Genomic DNA, 23,509 nt, shown 5'->3' on the forward strand with positions numbered 1-23,509 from the left:
GTTCGCCCAGGAAAAAACCAGTCCTACTACTTTCAGAACAGACCCTGCATAATAAAACAGTGAGGCTCTAAAATCATTTCCAGTAGATTCACGCTATGGCAATTTTTACTACATTAATCAGCCTTTCCTCAGCATTAGCTTTTTCATTAGCAGTCATGAAGCAATGACTCTAAAGTGTTATCTATTCAAAAAAAATTACCGACGATTACGTTACTTCCTAATGCGAAATTTGAGCGCAGCAAATAAGCTGTTTCATCTTTTCGATAGATTGAGGCAAAGAAATCGAGCAACACATGTATGCTCAAGTAACACTTGTTGCTGGGCTAGTTGGTGCATTTTTCTTCGTACAAAAGCTAGCGCAAAACACGACACACACAAGAAAGGTAGACAGGACAACGCGCTACTGACAACTGATCCTTTATTGGAAAGAAACACGTAATATATAGGCACATGCCGTCATTGCCGTCATATATAGGCACAGCAAACGTCATTGTGACGTTTGCTGCAGCTGATAGGTGAGTTGACGGTGTGCCTATATATTACGTGTTTCTTTCCAATAAAGGATCAGTTGTCAGTAGCGCGTTGTCCTGTCTACCTTTCTTGTGTGTGTCGTGTTTTGCGCTAGCTTTTGTACGAAGAAAAACACATGTATGCGCTATCACAGAATTTTTTTTTTTATTTTTCACACGTATTCGCAATTTCGGCTAGGGCGGTGCACATATACAGATCCGCCGCCACCGATCTGGCTCTCTGATTGCCACCGCACAGGGGTTGCATTGGAGGAGGAGCGAAGAAAGGAATTAAGTTCGAGCCGGCGCTTTGACAACCGGAGACTCGCAGGAAGAGGGGGGAGGGGGGCGGCGTGTACACCCAGCGGCAAACGATGGGGGCAGAAGCGCGCGCAGCAAGCGGACAACACGATAAAGGGAGGAGGGAAGAGATAGCAGCGACTGACTGATGCCGCTGACGCCGATAGCGCTGGGGGGATGAAAGGGGGGCGGAGCTGGTTACGAGGCCGACGACAACGCCGACGCCGACGACGGCGCGAGACCCAGGAACGGACGCCAAAGAGCTGCGCTCTAAAACATGATTTTAGCGACCAGCTGCCCGCATGGTTTAAGTAATGTTAGTGCTTCACTACTTCAGTGGCAGCGTGAAATGATCAAGGGTTCATTGCCCTGTCAGCTGTACGCTGCTGTCAGCTGCCAGCTGTACGACTCTATACTCCGTTCCATACATAGCAGTCAACGCTGCCAAAGGTACGAAAGTAGTCCGCTTCAAAAAACAAGCAAAATGTATCCGTCCGCCTCGCGTCGCGGCTGAGTGGTACGAACCGCGCGCCTGTCTGTTCATTTTATAAGGGGCCAAGGTTCGACTCCCGGCTTGGCTGGTTTATTATTTATTTTTATTTTTTAATAGATTCGGTTTATTTTGGTTTGGTTTATAGGGTATAACGTCCCAAAGCTACTAAGGCTATGAGAGACGCCGTAGCGAAGGGCTCCGGAAATTTCGACCACCTGGTGTTCTTTAACGTGCACTGACATCGCACAGTACAAAGATTCATTAGGTAGAAACTCGAAACTGTCAAACTCTAATACCTACTATGAAAAACACAGCGCTGTTTACTTGTTTCTAAATGAAAAGGCAGGCGTGGCGTTGAGTGCAAAGTTGTCATATTTAACACTCAGGGAGCTAGATATTGTCACCTTGCTAGGTCGTTTTTGCGGTGATCTTATTCCAGTAGAGAGACCTTCTTTCTTTAACCTCGCAACTGTCCGAGGGCTCACCCCGGTCATCTCGCTCACATATTCGCGAACTTCACGCACAGTCTTCTCCGGGAAGCGCTTCCTTACGCTAGAGTAAACGTTGACAATCACCTGCTTGCAGTCTTTCGAAATTTTCGGAGACTTCAGCTTGGAGAATAGGTGAACAGGAGATGTTTTTGAAGCCGCAGTGGGCGAAGAAAACAAGCGAGTAGGAGATAGCGGTGCCATTTTCGCAGACTCAGAAACCGAAAGACGAAAGCAGACGACATCGCCGGCCGGCCTAGCTGCGAAAACCTTATACAGGAGGAGCCGGAAAAAAACACAGTAAATTAAGTTACTCTGTTTTGAAGAACATAAAAGAAAAAAGCAATCTTTTTGCAAAATAAAACACTTGTATTATTATACTACAATATCGACCAACATTTAATTTAATTTTAAGTTCATTACTCTTTTCACTTTCGACGCACTACATTACGAAGCGGTCGAGGAGCGCGAACAGGCGCCGCAGCCTTCGCTGCGTTGACTGCTATGTATGAAACGGAGTATAAACTGAATTGCAGTGCTAGAGCCATTTTCATGATATTAGAGGGTTGCCAAAATTGGTGTCCGAAGCCTATCAAAGCAACTACTGAAGCGCTGTCTGCAATCAATTTAGGCACAGAAATGCACCAACTTACAATTAGTTCCACCAGAAACACTTAGTTTCATTCAACGAGTGCGTTATGTTACCTAATACGCTAGTAATCGCGAAAAGTGTGATCATGAATCGCGCACAATTGATCCTACCAATGTTAATGTGGATTGTTTTGTACAGGCGTTAGTGTGTTCTGTGTAGAGGCGTTTTTTTTTCAGGCAGGCTGAACATGGAGCACTCCAGATGTGATGGCGGTGCATTCTCATAAGAGGCACATGCATATGAAGGGGTAGCTAGCGAAAATGGCTCATGCTGTGAACCCGCAGGGCCTGTTAATTGCTCCGCATATTAAAGTACTGTATGCTAAGCCCCAGTATCTGTAAGCGTTTTCTGAGCCAGTGTCCATCTGCATATAAAGTTCCGACAAAAACATTTTCCCTAATCTTCTATCATTACTTCAGGACCTTCACTTAGACTAGTTTCGGAAGGTCGGTCATTTTATTTCTGTCACCTGAACATTAAAAATGTCTGTAGCAGTTAGCAGTAAGTTTGCCCGTGCTACAGCTAAATCTTATTAACAATATTGAACTTTGGCTGGGGCTGCGTCTTACTGTGGAATTTTAAAAGAGACCTACTGCCCGGAGAAGAAAAACGTTCCCGAAATATAAACATATCTTTTCAACGAAGAATTATCTATAATAGCCACAAGCACAAGTTTCCTGCGCAAAAGTTGGGCCCAGGCAACCAGACCATACTGGAAGGAATCTCCACCATCAATAACGGCTTTACGGTGCACTTCCAATGCAGTTGATGTCTTCAAAGCACAGATATGGTTACTATCATGCCATGGATAAAGCAGTCCTGCAGACAGAAAGACAGTAAACGGCTTCGGGAAAAGATTTTTTTTGCTTAATTTCTCACGTAATGAGCTGAACAAGTCGGTGGACAGCAAACGCAAAAATCGTGCTCTGTGGTCTCTGGAAGACAGTAGGCTGCTCATTATTTTGAGCTTACCGAGAAGCTTAGAGGTCACGACCACAAGGCTTATGGGCACAAACAAAGAAGGGACCGGGCACAGGCGCAAACTTCTATTAAACGCTTCATTTGGAGCCCATTAGGTTATAAAGAAGCATGTGGACTACCCACTAATCCGAACCCTCATACTTCTAAGGCATTAAGTACGTACGACAGTTTCGAACAACGCAAATGCGCGGATACAAACATTCCATGTCTGTCTCGTCGAATGGCATCTAATGAAGGAAGCCAACTGGCCGAGATGCTGAGCATGAACCAACAAACGCTTAAAAGCTTTGCGTCATTTCCCTCTTGAAGCAAGGATCGGGGCTTTGCTTTACAACGAAAAGCCACGTAGACAAACAGGCCTCAAAGAGCAGAGACCCGCCGACATGGAACTTGATATTAGTGTTTGACAGGACAGCGTGTGTCCCAAAGACAAGCAGGGAAGCCTGGCGGCGGCACTGGGAATAGAAGCCCTGTGGGGTCGGCGGTATAGGCTTCGATCGAGCTCTATATATGAGACGGCGCCTCATAAATAACGCTTACAGCATGGTGCAAAGTCTGGAACAGGGTAAAGACTTCCGTGATTGATGCTATTTTCCAAGCCACCCTGTTGCACTCAGCAGCCGTACAAAGGCTGCTCCTTCGACGGCGTGAACAGAACCACATAACGCCTTGCCTCAGCGGCGGCAAAAGTTCTTTAAAAAGCGCAAAAATATCGGGAAATTTCAACAAGGTGCAAAAAAATTGGAAATCTTTGTTGGTTTCTGAAGCTTGTTCTATGTATTTTTAGCAAGAACATGATACATATTTTTGTTAAGTGTAATTCCCAAAAATTAACACCTGAAAAAATACTCCCACAATTTATTGCAGAAGTTCTTATCGGTGAAAAAATTTTTCTACTACTACATAAATAACTGAATGCGTAAAGCTGCAGCAATATTTCAGAACGTTTATGCACGCTATACATAGCAAGTGAACACAATGAGGCATTTGTCACTGCCTGCGAGATATAACGTCGTAAAGCTGAACCGTGGCAACGACAGGCGCTATACTGGATTCCTCACGCAAGTTTCCTTGAACTCAGTATATGCCGATACTCTACAGTCCACAGATTATTTTGTACTTCACCGCCTTCAGAATGTGGTAGCAATGAAGATCAAAGGCGAAACACGTGCTCAGTAGCCAAACGCCCATAACTGCTTGCAACAGTTACCTTGAAAATCTTATGTTTCACTCTCCGTGTGAAGTAAACAATTAATCGCTATATAACCTCAAATATAGCTCGACATGATATTACCTCTATACAGTATGCCTTGCAATTAGCAATATCAATAGTATGTAGCTGTTTTAAATGATCTTTCCCATGACATGGGCTTGACTTTCAAGGTGTACGACACAGTAGCATGTACTCACTGCAAAAAAAAAAGTGATGTTTTCTTCTTTTTCAAGGATGTGTGAAGACAAGCAGCTTTGATTAAACATCTACTTAAATAGAACGCATACTCACGACGTCAAGCGCAAGGCGTCACTTGTAATATCACAGACTTTTCAGTGGCTCAAAGCTTTCACCAGTTGGTGCCAGTATTTACGGACGTACTGTTAGGGTCCCCAATCCATCTATATTGGGCTAAGCGACTAGCGGAATGCAAGAGTAAGCACCATATGACCAAACAGCCTCTGCAGACCAGTGAAAAAAGTGATCATTTTTGAAAATAAGCTAGAATAAGGCAGAATTGTGCTTCCCTAATGAACGAAAAAGATGAATGGACTTAGGCCTAGAAGTGCTTATCTGGGTATTTCATGCGCCGAAACCGAGAAAACGCACGAAGGAAGCTCATTGCTGCATTGTGCTTCAATATTTTTGTCAGAACAAATGCTTAAAATGTGATAGATGTTATCAGGTAGTAGGAGGAGTTAATATTCGATTGTCATTGACGCCTCGTCGCTAGGTTTATCTACGGAAGCCAGTGGAGTTGTATTGAAAATTGTGGCTTAGTCGGCAACTGTGAGATCACACCGCTGGGCAGAACATCATCTATATGCGGTAACTGAACTGGTGGAGCACTGGACGAGAAATTTAGAGCACCCCGGCGCAATGTGATTGTTTCTATTCTACTTTCTTTTCAATTCTTTTTTAAGCGACAAAATAAATAGTATTAATACCCAATTTATTCCGCCCGATAGTACATAAAAAAGAAAAACATGCCCATATACTTCCCGGTTTGGGTGACGTCTTCCTTCACATGTATACCATAACAAACCCGTCACTTCCCTTTCTCTTGTGTGCTCAGTACCTTAACGAGGGCCTCGGTTCCGCCAGTCTTAATGCCATAGGTAGGAAAGAGGGTTCTCGCACAGCTTCCACCCTCTTTATTCGATCACGTTCCACGTGATGCTGGCAGTAATAAAGGACATACGCCCACCGTTGTGACAAGGGTGGCGCTGAAGAACACTCCCAAGGTTAGGTTACCCCATAGAGTTTGTTACTATTACCTAGAGGGAAAGCTGACAACCCGTCTATAGGAGGTTGCATGGAGGCCCCTCGTGGCCACTTCAGCCACCATCGGCGCTCAAAGCATCATGGGGCGGGGAGCTACCGACTCCAGAACTACAACTTCTGGCCAAAAAATAATAGAAAAATAAAGCTGTTAGATAACTACGAATGTCATAACATTCAATAGCCTGCCTGTAGATTGCAACAAAGGAGCAGAAAGGCATGTAAATGCAAAGTTTGCCCAAAATATGAGAAGGCTAGCTTTCCTATTGGCCAAGTAATGAACACTACAAAAGCTAATATTTCGTAATTAACAGGCGCATTTTGTAAAAGTAAATATGTTTTCAAAAAAAATGTTGTTGCTTAGATACTTTAAGAGGTTTTTTAATGGCATTTCGGAAAAGTGAAACCTTTTATTGGCGTCGTGTGTCTATGCGTTTTCACTACTATGGTTTTTGCACACTGCGGTCGCGCGAAAGTCGTCTGCGCACACACGAACGTTTTCGAAATGAAACGTCTTAGTAGTACCACTCTGTGTTCCCGAAAAACTACGACTGTCCCACAACAAGCAGCTCACCGCCCCATGATGCTTTGAGCGTCCATGGTGGCTGAAGGACAGCGCCGCCAGCTTTCCCTCTAGGTAAATAGTAAGAAACTCTATGGGTTACCCCGACATAAATACCCTGAAAAGCAGAAGATTGTTCTACCGCAACCGTAGCTCAGTTGGCACAGAACCGGAAGCGAAATTAGGAGGCCGTGGGTTGGAACCCTACCGGTGCAATGTTATTGCGTTTTGTTCTGATTTCTAAGAAATTTTTTCTTTGCACTGAAATAATTATACTAGTAATATCGGGCCGCCGCGGTGGCTCCATGTTTATGCCGCTCGGCTGCTGACCCGAAAGACTCGGAGCGATCACGGCTGCGGAGTCGGATTTCGATGGTGGCGAAATTCTAGAGGCCCGTGTGCTGCGATGTCAGTGCACGTTAAAGAACCCCAGGTGGTCGAAAATTAGGGAGCAAGCGCTGAACACTACATGCTGCGCACGCTAGTCATCCTGACATGCTGCGCAGCTTCGGTGAAGGCTTTGCAATTTAACTTTGTCCAGCATCGGACTGGAACTTGAAATTTAACTTAGTCTCAACTTATAGAAGAGCCCTGAAAAACTTTTGAACACGCTCTAGTTTACCGGAATTACTGTGAACATGCTCTAACTGAATCGTGCGACAAATAGAATAGCTGGAAAATCTATTCGCTATCAGGAAAATTCAAATATTTGCACACCATATGGGCATGATATTGCTCGAATAGGGCTCTTCATGCCTATTATTAAGCAATTTCTTTTGCCGCTCTCCGGACTGATATCAAACAACTGAAAGGCAAAAAAATGTTCAGTGCCATGCTTGAAGCCTAATATTGCGATAAAAAAATAGCGTACTGGGAGGGGAAGACAGCTTCTCCCCTAATACAGGGTGTTTGACCTAAGATCATACGATTTTTTAAAAAGAGGCTTTTGAGTTAGAACTGCGCTTTTTTCAGCTTAGAATTTGAGCGGTATAGCACAACACAATACAACTAAACGTGCTAACTAGAAGGCTCGCTAACATAGAATAGTTAACTTTTTAATTATTTCTATTAGGCTCCTTTATTATTGAGAGAGGTGTAGTCCACCGGAAGTAATATCTATATAAGTTTTTAGAATTTCGAACGCCGTTACCATCGGCACTCTGGACAACAAATTTTCGTGATTTCTTCAAGTTGCGTGTACTGGAGAAGTTGCCTTGTGTGCAAGCTTCTCGAAAGCACATGCATTTTGGCGCGATAAAGCCAGAATTTGTTGGGCCACAGCGCCCAGGGAAATCGCGTTTTCAAAATTCTATACAGAGGTAGGGTGGGCTACACGCCTATAAATAATTAAGGAGCCTAACAGTGATAGTTAAAAAGTTAACTATTGAATATCAGTAAACCAACCTGTTAGACAGCACGTCTTCGCTGTATTCTGAGGTAGTACTACACCACTTTCACTGGAATGTCAGAAAAAGTGCGCTTCAAACTAAAAAATCCTAACTTTAAAATTTGTGTAAAGCCACACAAGCCACAGTTGTGCAATTGTTTAAGTATAGGTGAAACAGCCTTTATATTCGTTAGCAAGTTTAATAAACTTTCCCAATGTAGGAAGGTGTTCCGTTCCATTTCCAATGAAAACATTTGCAATGTGAAAGTTGTCTGTTCTCCGGAAGACATTGAACAAGTCCTACGACTTGTCCTCAAAGTTCGCTATTGAGCCTGAGATGCAGCCATCTGATCTACTGGCAACGGTAAGGCGCGTTTTCTGTTGACCCGATGAGCAAGACATCGGTAGATGAGTATCCGTTGGAGTGAATATTGGGCTGCGCTCGAGAACACCTGAAAAGGAAAACCTGAAAATAGATTGACACTCAGGTACTTAGAGGATAACTCTGGTTCTGCTAACCGCGGAAAAAGAGGGGTTTCCCCTGTACTTTCCAAGATCAGCGCTGTGTTTGTCCCGTCGCCTTCTCCTTGTCTCGTGCCGTTACATTGCTACTCTTGATACCATGTCTGACCAACTCGCCCACCAGTTCATATTGTAGGGTCCGCTCGCGGGCCAATTCAAATCCCGCGCCGCTCACCGCGGGTAGCCTCGAACCTTTCCTCCCGAGTGGTGGGGCAGGAGGAACCAGGCTACGCGAGGTAGCCTTCTTAAGGCGCGACCGCCAAGGCTCGCTCTCTTTTTCTGGACACCGGCTCTCCCGACACCTGCCCTGCCCGAGGTCCACCTGACCCCCGCTGTCCAACGACTCCCGACCCCCTGCAATGTGAGATAAAACCTTTTTGTACAAAGACCTGCCTCGGGTCACTGCCTGTGCGTCCCCGCGCAGAGGAATCGCCCACAATGTTGAACAAGGTACGGGTGAAATTCCATAGTTATGCGGATGGAAAAAGCTATTGCTCACAGAATCCCATTTAGTACTGCACAGTACAATTTTCCGGAGAATGAATGAATGAATGAATGAATGAATGAATGAATGAATGAATGAATGAATGAATGAATGAATGAATGAATGAATGAATGAATGAATGAATGAATGAATGAATGAAACTTTTATTGGCCCACAGAGAAGGAGCCCCCAGATCCCCGGTCTCGGCAAGCAGGCCTGGGACGCGGGTACCAATGATCCTAAGATCATTGGACGAGTTAATTTACATTGTTGCTTGACGGCCACGGCCGCCTGGCGGGTGACTTGCTGCTTGATGGCAGGGTTCTCGCTCCGCAGAAAAACTTCCTAGGCTTCTCTACTGTTAATTTTTATATACTGGTGCCCGGGGAATCGGCCCATTGCCAAATTATGCGATCAAGAGTGTCGCTTTGTACGCAATTCATCCATTTCGCGTCGTTTTCATCCCCTGTCTGTGTCACGTCGACCCACTCTGGGCACATGTAATTCCCGGCTTGTAACCTCCTCCAGGTATACGCCTCATTGTTAGGGAGACCAATCCGGAGAGTCAGGTTATTACCTCAACTCTTTTCCAGCACTGATCCTCCTTCGCTCATGGTCGCAGCCACGGTGACACTGCTGAGAAAGCTATCATAACAAAAAATTATATGAAACTCCTCATATAAAGCGGTAAATTTTTTTTGTGGTAAATGATCTATTCATAACCCTTTAAAATTTCAAGCAGGACAGATTATGACGGAGGCCAAGTCACCGAAAACAAGCAGCATAGGGGACTTTTTTTCAAATTTAATGATTAATTGGAGATTAACAGCTTAATTATATAATCTCTTAAAGATAATTGATAAGGAATCAGAACAGCATGCTGTCAGTGGCAACCGCATCCATCACCACCGAATTTCACGTCCAATGCTTTACTAACTTTGCTACGGCGACGGCTATCCAATCTGCTTTCGGGGATATTTATGTGTAGATGTACCGAACTTTGATAGTGTTGACCCGTGCCACCCTCCTCCATAGCGGCGGACGTAATGCGTTCTGTTCGACCGATGATCGAACGCTGAGGGCATAAGCTGTGCGAGAAGCCTCTTATGCTACTACCTATGACATCGAGACTGTCAAAATAGAGGCCGTGGTTGACTATTCAGCAGACAAGAAAAGAGAGAAAGAGGGGTTCGTTATGACATACATAATGGACGCCAACAGCCACGAAAACCAAGGAGCATATTTTTTTTCCTTTTTCAATTTTTGGTGACTAATAGGAGATTAACAGTGTAATTATTTTTCGCTTAAAGATGATTGATATGAAAGTGGAAGAAAAACAACCACATTCCGCCGGTGGAGTCTGAACCCACGAGCTCTGAATTTCTGCGTCCGTGCTCGACCAACTGAGCTACGGCAACGTGTAACGTAGACACAGCGCGAAAACGGCGTCAGGGAAGGGAAAACAGGACGCAAACAGCGCTGTTCCTCTTTTCGTGGTGTCGTTTTTGCGCTGTGACCACGTTGCACTGAACAGCAAACTCGCCCGTACTTCCACCCTCGTCTGTGACGACGGCTGTCCAATCTTCTGCTTTCGGGGGTATTTGCATTTAGTGCCATCGAAAATTGAGATTGTTCACCAGTGCCAACCTCGTCCAAAGTGGCAGACGTAATACATCCTGTATTACCGCGAGCGCCACATAAGAACGTGATCGAACGGCCAGGGTGGAAGATGTGCAAGAACCCTTGTTCTCCTGCTTTGTTATGAATTAGCTTTAAGTGATAAAATAATTACGCTATTAATCGCCAATTAATCACCACAAATAAAAATATATAAGAAACATCCCCTATGCACCTTGGTTGCAGTGAATGTTAGCTTCCGTCTTGTATGTCATAACGAGCCCCTCTTTTTTTCTTTCCTTGCCTGCTGAATAGTTAAGCAGGGCCTTGATTCTGGCACTCTTGGTGCCTTATGTAGCATAAACGCGTTCTCGCACAACTTCCGACTTCACCGTTAATCACGTTAATGCGTGGCACTCGCGGTAACACGGTACGTACTGCATCCGCCCCTATGGACGTGAGTGGCACTGGTGAACACTCTGAAAGGTCGGTATCAATACACATAAATACCCCTCAAAGCAGATTGCATGGAGGCGAAACGCAAAAGGCACCCGTGTGCTGCACGATGACAGCGGACGTTAAAGATCCCCAGGGGTCCAAAGTATTCCGGAGACCTCCACTAGGCGAACGAGCGGCTCCTTCTCCGCCTTCTCAGAAATACATTGCTGTGCCCGGCCGCCCTAAATCATTTTACCCCTCCTTTAGCGGCAGCTGTCCGCACTGTAGTGCAGTGTCTTATGACGCCTATCACATGGCGTGGGCCTTCCCCTCCAACCCGACTATTCCGCCCATCCCCAACCCAAACCGCGAGGACTGGGAGACGATCCTAATCGGCTGCCACGACTTACATGCCCAACAAGCCTAAGTCGGGCGCGCCCGGGCGGCGGCCACCGCAACTGGGGTCCCAATCTAGGGATCTCCACCTAGTGCTTGTTAGGATCGGTCCTTTACGGGCTGATCAATGCATACCTCATCTCCTTTCCTAATAAATGTTTTCACCACCACTACCACCTACGGCACTTTTTTATTTCACTCCTTCCTTTATCCCTTCCCTTACGGTGTGGTTCGGCTGTCCGCCGAGATATATGTGAGACAGTTATTGCGTCATTTCCTTTCCTCAAAACCAAAACCAGCCGTCGGCGTAGCTCAGTTGATGGAGCACCGGATGCCAGACTTAGAGGTCCTTAGCTGAGATCCCAGCAGCGGGATGTGGCTGTGTTTTTTTTTGTTCTTTTTGAAGCGGAAGCTTCACTACGCAACCTCGAGCTTCGATCGCTGGCTGCCTAGTTTTCACCTTCAGCTGAGTTAGAACTCAAACCACGAAAAATAGAAAAATTACAGAGAATGTTTACCACATTCGAATCGGATCGAATCATGGATTTTTGTTCCGTAGAAGACGACGGTGAGCAGGCAGTACCGCGGTACGGAGCAGATGGAACTTGATGAAGACGACGTTCTCCAGTGCACAGCCCGAGAGTGTGGTGTAGTTTAACACGAGGCGTACCTGTTGAAAGTCACTGCTTTGTCATCAGTGCTCCAGGTCTTACCCGTATAAGAGCTTGGAATAACACTGTAAAATGGGAAGTTCAGCGAAGAGACCGATGGGAACGTTTTGAAGTACTACGGGACTTAATCTAGAAACGTCGCGGGCCATTGTGTCCTTGCGCCGCGGAATGCCCTAACGACATTTCGATCCCCTGCAAATGTACTCCAGAAGAACATAAATCATTTCATGACGTGGAACTTTAAACTGCACGCACTAAAAATTAAGATTATTTTAATCGCGACTGCTGGTATTTTTTTTTCACTCCGTAATATTTCTTTATTATTCCCACAAAAACATATGCATGTCTGCAGATCAAATTAGGTCGCTTGCCTATTGTCCCCTCAGAACAACACCTTTCTCACGATTATTTGCTATGTGTGTAGGAGAATACTCTGTAAAAGTATCGCTTATTTTTGCTCTCTTTGTTAACTCTTTTCTTAAAACAAAAGAATGTTTAGACACTTCCAACAAACAAATGAAAAAACTGTGATACCGAAAACATTCTAGCACGCATGTTCATACTACTGTGGCTGAGCGTGTTCTTTGCCTCATCAATACTCATACTCATCAATCTCAGTCACTGTTTTTACTTTTAGTGGCGCACAGCACCATCAAGTAAATTTTTGTTCATTTTATCTCCAATGTTGCTTTATCTATAAATTCCAAAATAAGCATGTATATTTAAGATGTAACCATGAGAGTAGAAATTTGACAAAGGCAGTAAGGTCGGACTTGAATGCATTGACACAATTTTTTGCAAAAATTACTGGTTTAAACTTCATGTTAAAATTTGCAACTCAAGAGCTTCTGCAAACACGATATCTAACATATCTAATAGGATTATCGATGCAGCGCAAACGACGAAGATTAGAAGAGACAGACTCAACGCTGTTCCCCATTTTCAGCCAGTGTGAAGTATTGACCGACAGAAAGCTTGAGATTACTAGAGAAATCATAGAAGCCTATGAAATTCAATAACGCCAAAACCAATGCGCAAGCACCGCACCAATTGCTCTGTGTGAAAAAGAAATACGTTTTCTGAACCACCTATAAAGAAATGCTCACAGCTTGCCATGTGCCCCTGTTCCCTCGTGCAGAGTTCCATGCCTTTTATGTAATTTTATGTGTGCGTTTTCTTCCTGTCTTGAGACTGTCCGCCACTGTATTTAAACAGAGGCCGAGCCCCAATAAACTCTAGCTGTAAGGTCAGCGTTGTGTCTGTATCCCTTCTCTTCCTCATCATTTGTGCTGCACCGATAATGTCTAACCAACATGCCCAAGCGTCTACCTGGTCTAATAGCTGCAGCTGCAAATACAGCACTCATATTTATTTCCAGAGCAAGCGTGAAGTCCCTTTTTTGCAGCCCCTGCTTCTACGTAGCGAATGACTATTGTTAATGCTTCGCTCTTTGTGGAGAAAAAACAAAATTTTATACCGAACGCTTTTATTAGCTGAATTATAGCAGGAAGGGAAGGTACCACAATCAAATGAAATCGAATTTATTGGTTTGGTTGGTTTGGTTTATGGGGTTTAACGTCCCAAAGCGACTAAGGCTATGAGAGACGCCGTAGTGGAGGGCTCCGGAAATTTCGACCACCTGGGGTTCTTTAACGTGCACTGACATCGCACAGTACACGGGCCTCTAGAATTTCTCCTCCAAAGAAATTCGGCCGCCGCGACCGGGATCGAACCCGCGTCTTTCGGGTCAGCAGCCGAGCACCTTAACCGCTGAGCCACCGCGGCGGCTCGAATTTATTGATTACACATAAAGGGTAACATACACAGTAATGTAGAGAGTACTGTCATATAGTCATTGGATTGCGCCGGTACTCCAAGCAGCTAACATGCATAAAAATACATTGAAAACACAACGCTCACAAGTTCTACATGGAATATTAGGATACTTGATTAATAAAGATTAAACAAAAGAATGCAAAAGAACAAAGGATCTAAAAATTGTTATGTTTCAAAACTAAGAATTTTTAGTAATCTTTTGAAGCCTTATAGAAAGGGCTGACTTCATCCTGCAGTGGCCATGATGGGAGGAGGCTGTCTTCATTCTTCTAAGCACGGGTCAGCAGGCCGTCGTAACAGTAGCTGTTTAAAGGCGGGTGCGGTCGATATCCTGTAGCAGCAGTCAGCAGAGATTTGCCGCCGCTGAAAGAGACCATACCACAGGAACACCTTATGAACTTCTCGCCACAAGACAGTCACTCCATTGTGCGAGCCTCCGGAGTGTGTGATGGTTCCCGTCTAGAAGGCAAAATTGTATTTTCTGAAAACTAAACTACCTTTCACCTTTCTTGACGTTAGAGCCCTTTTATAGACATCCACAAGGTGCAGTACAGTAATCGGCCTACCCCCGACCGCGCCAGTCTAAAAACCAGAATTTGAAACACAGAACAAACATGCGACTACAAAGTCGTCGATTTATGTTTGTTTACTTCCTAGTCTTTCGAGCATGGCATGGTTAGAAATAATATGCAGAAAGATGGTCACTTAAGTATGAAATAAGCCACTGATGGCAAGTTAGGCCAGAGGCACGGAACACAATTTGCTAGCCCCAGGAACTCAGTCAGTCGACTACCCTGCTCCAAAAGTGTCGCTGGGCCACTTTTCCACACCAACGTCCTTTTCGGATAAGTGTCCAAGAGGTGCTAAAGAGCGTCTCTGGATCGAGACAATCTCTGAGAGACCATCAAGTATCCTTATTTTCGGCAAACTAAAACAAAATGGTAGCAAGCACAGATCAGAGATGTACACGTACGAGAACCGTTTGTACTCCTTAAAATCAGCTAAATACCAAGTAATTGATTCTTGAATTTTGTTTCAGTAACCGACTGCAGGAATGTTACTGGCTGTTCCACAAGCAGTTAGCCGTACAAGCATTGAAATCTGCCCTAGACTATTGCACCGCAATTTCTGATACCACTGTCTGAAAGTGAAGCTCCGATATCAGATATGACGGTAAATATATCAACTCGCGGCAAAGAGCCAGAGGTAATGCTTACAAAAGATCTGCGTATTTTAGTTTGCAAATTAAATACAAAGCGAAATTAAATCTATAACAAACACGCATCGAAAATCTCATTCAATGCCAAATGAACAGAACTCATTCAATGTTTTGTCTGATTGCAACATCGCTCATATTGTGATTGAGCAATAGTAGTTGAGATACCACTGCTAAAAAGAATTTTAAAAATTATTCCAGTATTTAAAAATTACCTTCGGATCAAATACCTCAGCGTTAAAAGTGTTAATCAATACTTCCCTCCTTGATCTTAGGTAATGTAAACTCTCTTAGTGGGGAGAACAGCGATAAAATGAAGGTATTATTTTGTGATAAAAAATTTATTTTACTGTAATGTAAATGCCCCCAAACTGAGATTTGAAGAATTTTTTATGGTACAGGTAAAAAGTGGTTATAAATATATTACTGTAAGGATTGCGCTGTGACCGCTTTAGCCTGAACTGCCCCTTTTTATGTAAGCATCAAAGATTGCTCCTACTTTCCTCTGATCGTCGTGAAAAACGACGACTTCTCCGAAGTTCCTTATCCTCTAGTCTCGGACTGGCGGTAGCCCATTGTACACCTAGAAATTTTGGGAAAGAGCCTTTTTTTTCAAAGGCAAGTTGTTTATGAACGCAATCTTTTCGTATACCTTAAAGAGACCCCGAAATAATTATTATCGTGATATTGGAGTGCAACAGATCTGTAAAGATGATCTTTCTCAGTATTCGAGTCAAACTGAAAAGCTGTGCGTGGCCATTTATTTTCCAATTATTTTATTAAATCGGTATTCGCAGTGGCTCCCAGCTGATAATTGCGATACCGCACCGCACATACTTGACCGTTCCTATCCCAATAACTTCTCACTGGGCGTGCCCAGGCGACGTGGGCGGGATGGGCATACTTCATTCGCCATAAGATTGTCGCGCAAAAGATGGCGTCTAGAGAAGACGACAGTACGAGCTCTCCTACTGCCGTCTTTTCTATGTGTCGTCTTACGCAGAAAACTCATGGCGAATGAAGAATATTGCTAACTATTCCGACAGTAACTCTTACTTAAGGTATGGAGATATGTGGGGCGCGATGGGGTGCAGTTCCGGTCTGTTTTCTTTATTTTTTTATACTCGGTGTTTATGAACTTAAGGGGGGGGGGGGGGGGGAAGAGGTGCATAGTTTTAATCTCCGATATTTTGGGTGTTAATGAAGCTAGCTTAAACATTTTTGCGGTGCGTTCAGGAGTGATGAAATAGCGATCGCTCGTGCCTTTTTTCTAATCTAAGTATACAGGGTGTTTCACCTAAGACTTTCTGCAATTTTTAAAAATAAGCTGTTTGAATTAGAAGCGCGCTTTTTCTGGCATAGCATTGTCAGTGGTGTAGTACATCATAATTCAACTAAGACGTGCTAACTAGCAGGCTTGTTAACCAATATTTAATAGTTAACTTTTAAACTATTACCACTCGGCTCCTTAATTATTGAGAGGCATGCAGCCCACCGTAAGTAATGTCCGTATCCGTTTTTAGAATTTCGAGAACGCGATTATCCTCGGCGCTGTGCCCCAACAAATTTCGCCTACATCCCGCCAAAATGCATGCGGTTTGAGAAGCTTGCAGGCAAAGCAACCTCTCCAGTAAACCTAACTCGTCGAAACAGCCAAAATTTGTTAGGCCACAGCGCCGAGGATAATCGCGTTCTCGAAATTCTAAAAACGGATATGGACATTACTTACGGTGGGCTACATGCCTCTCAATAATTAAGAAGCCCAACGGTAATAGTTTAAAAGTTAATTATTAAATATTGGTTAACAAGCCTGCTAGTTAGCACGACTTAGCTGCATTATGATGTAGTACTACACCACTGACAATGCTATGCCAGAAGAAGCGCGCATCTAATTCAAATAGCTTATTTTTAAAAAATGCAGAAAGTCTTAGGTGAAACACCCTGTATATGATTTCATTGTCCCTTTAAAATTACACCGGAACAATTAATATATTCGTATATCTACCCACTACAAGCTTGCGGTTTCTGTGCCAGCCTTAACTACCCGGTTCAAGCGCGGAGCAACCTTTAAACGCAAGATTTTGTTACGCATTGGACATAAGACAGGGTGTCGAACCGGCTTTTTTTCGGGTTCGGTTCGGGTTCGGGTTCACGCCTTTCGGGTTCAGTTCCGGGTTCAGCTCCAGAGGGCCATTCCGTTCCGGTTCGAACCGGTTCGGACCGTCCCGAACCGGTTCAAACGGGTTCAAACGGGTTCAGGAGAAAAAAAAATTAGAGCGCAAATGAGTTTCAGTCAACCCTGCTATGAGTTTTTATTTTTTCTGGCACATCGGTATACAAAATAAAAAAATCGCAAAGCTTTGTTTACGAGAACATAAAACTGTGCTAGTTGGTAAGAGTTCATGCTTATGCAGCGGAGTAAACAGGACACAAGGAAGACTGGAGACAACACAGGCGCTGACTAACAACTGGTTATTACATTCTCGGAGAAGTGTATGAAGGCGCAGGCCACAGTGAACAATCCAAAAAACAGAAGAACGAAGATTAAAACTAAAAAACCATACTGCGCATGCACATCATAGTCGAGTCATGACGACTTTTTCAACAACTATATTCCATAGTAGACGGCACTCCTCTATCTCCTGGATCTCACACAGATGCCACGAAAGCCTGACTCCTTATCTACGAAATTGATGGATGGTGAAGCAACACGCTCATCTCCTTCCTTCCTGATCATAAAGGCCTCCACCATGTCCCTACAATTTCGATCAGGGTGATTAAACATGAGATGTCTTTTTGAGTGGGGAAGCAGTGGGCATTTGTTCGAATAATGACAGATGGGTGAAAAAAGCAGCGGTGTCGTACAACTTGGCTTTGCTTTGCCGCGAGTGCCACAATTGCTTCCCTCAGTAAAGAAGACGAGTGTCCTGTTTAATAACCCTGTTTACATATGTAGGGAGTTGGTCGAGGCCTTTATGATTAGGAAGGAAGCAGATGAGTGTGTTGCTTCATCATCTGTCTATTTTGTAGATAAGGAGTCAGGTTTTCTTGGCAATTGTGTGAGGTTCAGGAGATAGGAGAGTGCCGTCTACTATGGAAGATAGTCTTCGAATTTCGTTGAAAAAGACATCGTGACTCGACTGTGATGTGCATGCGCAGTATGGTTTTTAAGTTTTAACCTTTGTTCTTTTGTTTTTTGGGGTTGTTCCCTGTGTCCTCCGCCTTTATATACTTTTCCCAGAAAAAATAACCAGTTGTTAGACAGCGCTCGTGTCGTCTCCCGTCTTCCTTTTGCCGTGTTTAGTGCGTTACTTAAGCATGAATAAATTGCTTAATGCGAGATGTTCTCATTTTGTCCATTTTATTTTATTGTCCGCAGCAAAAGGATGAATTTACGGCAACAACCGCAAAATGAAATGAACTCGAAATTAATGAAAATCGGCTATGTATACGAGGTGCAAGGCGAAAAGCCGGTGGATTTTGCATCTACAAAGCCCTCCTGCTTGAGCAGTTTGGGAGGCCCCGTCGCGCGAGTAATAGGTTTCCCCTGAAGCTTGAGTCAGTTGGGACCTTATTGTTCGCAGTGTACTTACAGGGCCCCAAAATTGCCGCCGCACGCGCCCTGCACGTTCCCGCGCACTAATGAGAAACGAAACTGTCATGTAGTGGCACCTACATAGACAGAGACCTTTCCGTCGCCCCGAAACCGACCTGCCAGTCCCCCCCTCCTTCACTATAGCATGGTAAAAAATGTGCGAGAGTCCCTCCACCACCCATCCGCCGCCCAACGAGAGCCTCATGGGAGCACTTGCTCTCCCTAACATCCAGAAGTTAGCAAATATATTTTATTTAAATCACCTATTCGACATCATCTTTGTGACTCACGTTATATATCCCGAGCCCCTATAGCTCAGTATCTTCAAAAACACAGCTAATCGTGGCTTCTCACTATAATGCAATAAGAAATTAACGACATTGGCTTAATATGATGACGTCAACCTCTTTTTTTCTGATCAAAAGAGTATGATAAAAAAACACACGCTTGGATGGGTTGAGAAAGCTTCGTTTTTGCACGGACACAAATTGGCAACATCTTCGTTGCGACGTTGAGCTGCAACATTCTTGCAAGTGCAGCATTGTGCGAGAAAGTAGATATACTTGCACTACATAGAATGTTTGTGACTTTTCCTGCGGCGCTATCAAAGGCAACCGTTGTGCCAACAGAATTTTTGGCGCCCTTGATGGAGTAATAAAGAGTGGTTAATCTAGCCGGCGCCATTTTTCCACCAATTTGTTTCAGCCATTTATTTTCAAAGCTACAAACAACCCCTTTCTGGCACCTGTGCTTAATAGGCGACTAAGTGCTCGCCTGTATTTTCTGGATATGCTCGCGAGAAAGCTTTGTGCTGATTCATTCGCTTTTCTCACTCTTCGCTTTTACTTACCTGTACGGCCTCTCCACAAGGCAGATGGCAAATGTTGCGATCGCTCATTACTTCCTCTACCGTTACATATACAGCCTTACTTAGACTTTCTTGATACTAGTGTATCATCAGCGGATGTACTGTGCAGCCCACTTTAATGGCCGCACATATAACGAACGCTCGCTTATTACGAGCGGGTGTGGTGCTCCTGTGAAAATATGCATAAGGGCAACGCAAATTCGTCGCAGATACAGCGAACAACTCTGGCCACACCACTGGGTTACAGCGAACGAGGTGGCGCGGTGAACTACCCCGAAGTTGTAGAGGTAGTTCTTCCACTAAGCACGCAGATGAAATAGCGCCTCTCAACCTTCACGACACCGCCCCGGAAAGAACATGTCAACCCAGAAATGGAATTAAAAGGTGGCACTGGCGTGCGCAGCGCTAACCGGAAAGTCGGGCATCCGGTAACACTGTAAACGGTGAAGTAAACACGGTAACGATATGCTATAACTCTCTATTGAAATAGTAAGTAACCGCCGGCTAAACCCGCGTCGATGGCCTACGAGGGCAATCATTGCCTACGCGTTCGCCGGCTGGGCAAAGCATCCCGAATGGAAGAAGCGCGGTGCGCGTGAGAAAGGGGCATCGTCGAAAGCGAAGCTGCTGACCATGGTCGCGGATCAACTAACAGCAACGATTTCACAATTCTGAAATCCTTACTGGGCATGCCGGTCACGTGGCATGCATAACCTGCCCAGTCGTCTCCATCTTTAGCACCGCTACTATGTGCAGGCATTGTCACATAGCGGACAGTGCAACGGATGCATTCTGCGCCACAAGCGCTGCGCTACTTCGTCGCTGCATCAACCCAGGTACGGTAGATAAAGCTCGAAAACACGCGTGACCAGGAACATGCAGATTTGTGGCAACGCGCTTCGTGGATCCATAGCCGACCAGATGTTTCCTCGGATAACTACGTTCCTGCGGACCACAAAATCGCAGAAGCTCCAGCTTTGACGGAGACGTTGAACACCAAGCGCGAGCTCTCCCTACTGCCAGGAAACTCAATTATGTGGCCGACCTGCCACCAGTTTCCATGCACACTTCATCCATGATTAGTGATACCTCGTCCCTGAATTTAATAGTTGGCAGCAAGGTCTCGATGAGGATTAAATGACCGACCTAGATAGCCTGGCAAGAGCTGCGACAGGCTCTGCTTTGCACAAGAAGGCCGCAGTTCTATAAAAAATAAACGCCACTCTTAGCGGCCTTAGTGTTTTTGGCTGTTGTAAGAAGAATCCACTTGCTAAGAACATCAGACATAACGAACTGAACTCGCGTGACCGTCAGGTTCGTTAGAAGTGGGCTCGACTGTAGATTCAGTCCGCCACAAAAACCTTTTTCACCCTTCAGACATGGGCCTTATATGTTAGGACGTACCGTCTGTTGCAAAAGTTTACAGCCCACCGCGCCGTTTATTTCAATGGTGTGGTGAGCTGTAAACTTTTGCAACAGACAGTACCTTCACGCCAAATGGACGTTTGTTCCATGGTCAGTGCATTTCAACCTGTGCTGGAAACGAGAATCAATTTGAACAATAAAATGATATTTTTGTCGCGATGCTGTGTTCTTTTGGGACATACTTAAGCAGTCTCTTAAAAAACCCATTGACATCATACATTTGATAACATTTATGGCTGCCATGAAAAACTTCAGAATTCCATGCGAACTCTTCGTGTTCATAGGACTGTTTAGCGTGTGGAGAACCCGCATGATGGATGAACAAGCTGAACCGCCGCGTTCAACGAGGTCACTGTTCAGATAACAGTGCACTTTAATGCAGGATGAATATGCTGCGCAATTTCAACCTCCTGACTGGTTCCCCTTTCTTGACGTGTGCACCGTCTGGAATTTCCATATGCGTGCGGAGAAAGGGAGTTACGCTGGCATGAGGCTTTGAGCCGCGCGCTGGCGACTGGCAGATATTTTTTCTTAGAAGCAGAACGATTTCAACAAATCGGCATAACGAAATCACTTCATCGCAGTTACATTTCATCGCACCATCTTTCTGGGCGCAATCACTATCGCATGCCAGCGAGCGCATGTATTTCCGCATTGCCCTTTTGTGCAATCGGTATTTAATTTTTTTCTTATTAGTACATCTCCACCGTTACCAAGGGCCCGCCTTTCGTTGCATATTTCCGTCGCGCACAAACAAGAATATGCGGATTCTAAAAGAAAAAACTGCACAAATTTATACATTCTTCTTTTGTTAATACTAGTAGCAATATCTCGGGTTAAACGTGTCGAGTAGACATTGGGGCTATAGGATAGACGGTGTTATGGCGGGCTCCAGATTGACGACACCAGCTGGGGATTTGCAACGTGAGACAGAACTCATTGGTTTTTGTATTTTTGGAATCAGCAGCCGAGCTCCACAGCCATTGAGCCATTTTTTTTCCTTTATTGCCCTACAGACCCATCGTGAGGGGTTTTATTTAGAACCTGCTGTCGGAGACAATGAGCGCCTACAAAAGCAAATGTAGCACTACCAACGGCGCTGGCTCAGTGGTTAGGGCACTCGGTTACTTATTCGGTGTACCCGGGTTCGAACCCGGACCCGGGGGCCACGTTTCGATGGAGGCGAAACGCAAAAGGTACCGTGTGCTGTGCGATGTCAGTGCACGTTAAGGATCGCCAGCTGGTAGAAATTATTGCCATAAACGCAAGCCATTGGTTTTCTGCGGTGATCAACTACTCGGTGCGAGCAAAGGACAAAATATGGAAGCAATATTTATCAACGAATTGGAAGTTTAGCCACCCACTGCCACCAACTTTTTTTTAACTGTATCTTGCAATATTACACAGCTCCCTCGCATGTCAGAGTGATGTCCGGTAAAACTGTACTTGGACGACCAACTAGCAACACTGCGGCTGGAAATTTAAGCCGTGGGCGCTTTTTGTGCGACGAAGATGTCTGTTTCTACTGCTCGTTTGGGTCTAACAGCCTCAACATAAAAAAGGTGCTTTCAGATGTGGCTCATGATTCATGAATGAGGCGTGAGAGTTTAGAAAGGAGTATTATGTCACTTGTTGCTGGTGTTCCTGCTACTAATTTTTTAGGTAGCATTCTGAGACATAACGATGCCCCATGCGGCATAGTAATACGAGTGTTGGGACACATTATTAATAAGGTCGACTATGTTTAATAGTAAGCTGGTTAGCACATTTTTGGATTGTAATACATTAAATATTTTCCACACAATATATTTGTTGAAACAATAAATATCATATTTTTGACACATGAGATATCACAATATGAAGTGATATTTACACGTAATCTCTTTCACGTGTTGTTTGGTAGTTGTGTAAAATTAACATCGGTCCCTTTCAGCAAGGAAGGTAATCTTATGCCCAGCACCCTATAAAACCCATTTTTTCTCCTCCCTCTCCTTATGGGCACAGTGCGATCGAATTAAGACTATTTTTCTGGACAAGATTTCTAGATACTTTTTCTTTCAGCAGTTGCAGGAATTTCGTTCTCTTTTTTCTGTTTCTCATTTTCTTATCGTTTTCCTTTGGGTTTTCATTCTTTTATTTCTCTGTTTTTCTATCGGTGTATCACCCATAAATATCATTTATGGTTTTTAAGCAACAAATTGGTTTTTAACCTCCTGTTCACTTTATTTTTCTTTAACTGCGGGAATGAAAGTCTCTGTAGGTTTTTTTTGGTGTTGTTCTGACGTTACAATCTTTTTCTTGAATGTTATAGCGTTCGCGGAGAATGCTGCTATTTCTACCTCGTTTAAAGGGATGACTAAAACGAAGTTTTCAGCGCTCTGAAGCGTGAAACTTAAAATTCATCCCAATCAATTTTTTGCATCTATATGAGCTGGATCCCCGTTATAGCCACGCTCCACCTCCGTCGGAGCGCTTAGGGCAACGTAGGCGGCGAACGGTCAGCCAAGGGCTCGGTGACGTCATCGCCTGTACCCTCTTGCTCCTCGCGGCGGACGGGTGCGCCCTCTTCCGTCAG

At 44.5% G+C, this 23,509-nt stretch overlaps 1 protein-coding gene across 3 annotated transcripts in view; it reads right to left on the reverse strand.

The window, feature by feature from the left end:
• LOC149324882 (atlastin-1-like) overlaps nt 1-23,509 on the reverse strand; it is a 164,194-nt gene that overhangs the window by 112,344 nt on the left and 28,341 nt on the right. Inside the window, exon 11 of one of the 3 annotated variants that reach the window (XR_016286661.1) lies at nt 13,439-14,193. The exons of 1 other annotated variant lie outside the window; for it this stretch is intronic. The gene's annotated coding sequence lies outside the window, so the exon portion shown is untranslated. Of the gene's footprint in view, nt 1-13,438; nt 14,194-23,509 lie in introns of those variants that run through there. One more of the 3 variants, XM_089565245.1, reaches the window with a different exon arrangement.

The sequence above is a fragment of the Amblyomma mixtum genome, unplaced genomic scaffold, assembly GCF_055824585.1.
Source record: "Amblyomma mixtum isolate Tamu unplaced genomic scaffold, ASM5582458v1 scaffold_13, whole genome shotgun sequence".
Taxonomy (NCBI): domain Eukaryota; kingdom Metazoa; phylum Arthropoda; class Arachnida; order Ixodida; family Ixodidae; genus Amblyomma; species Amblyomma mixtum.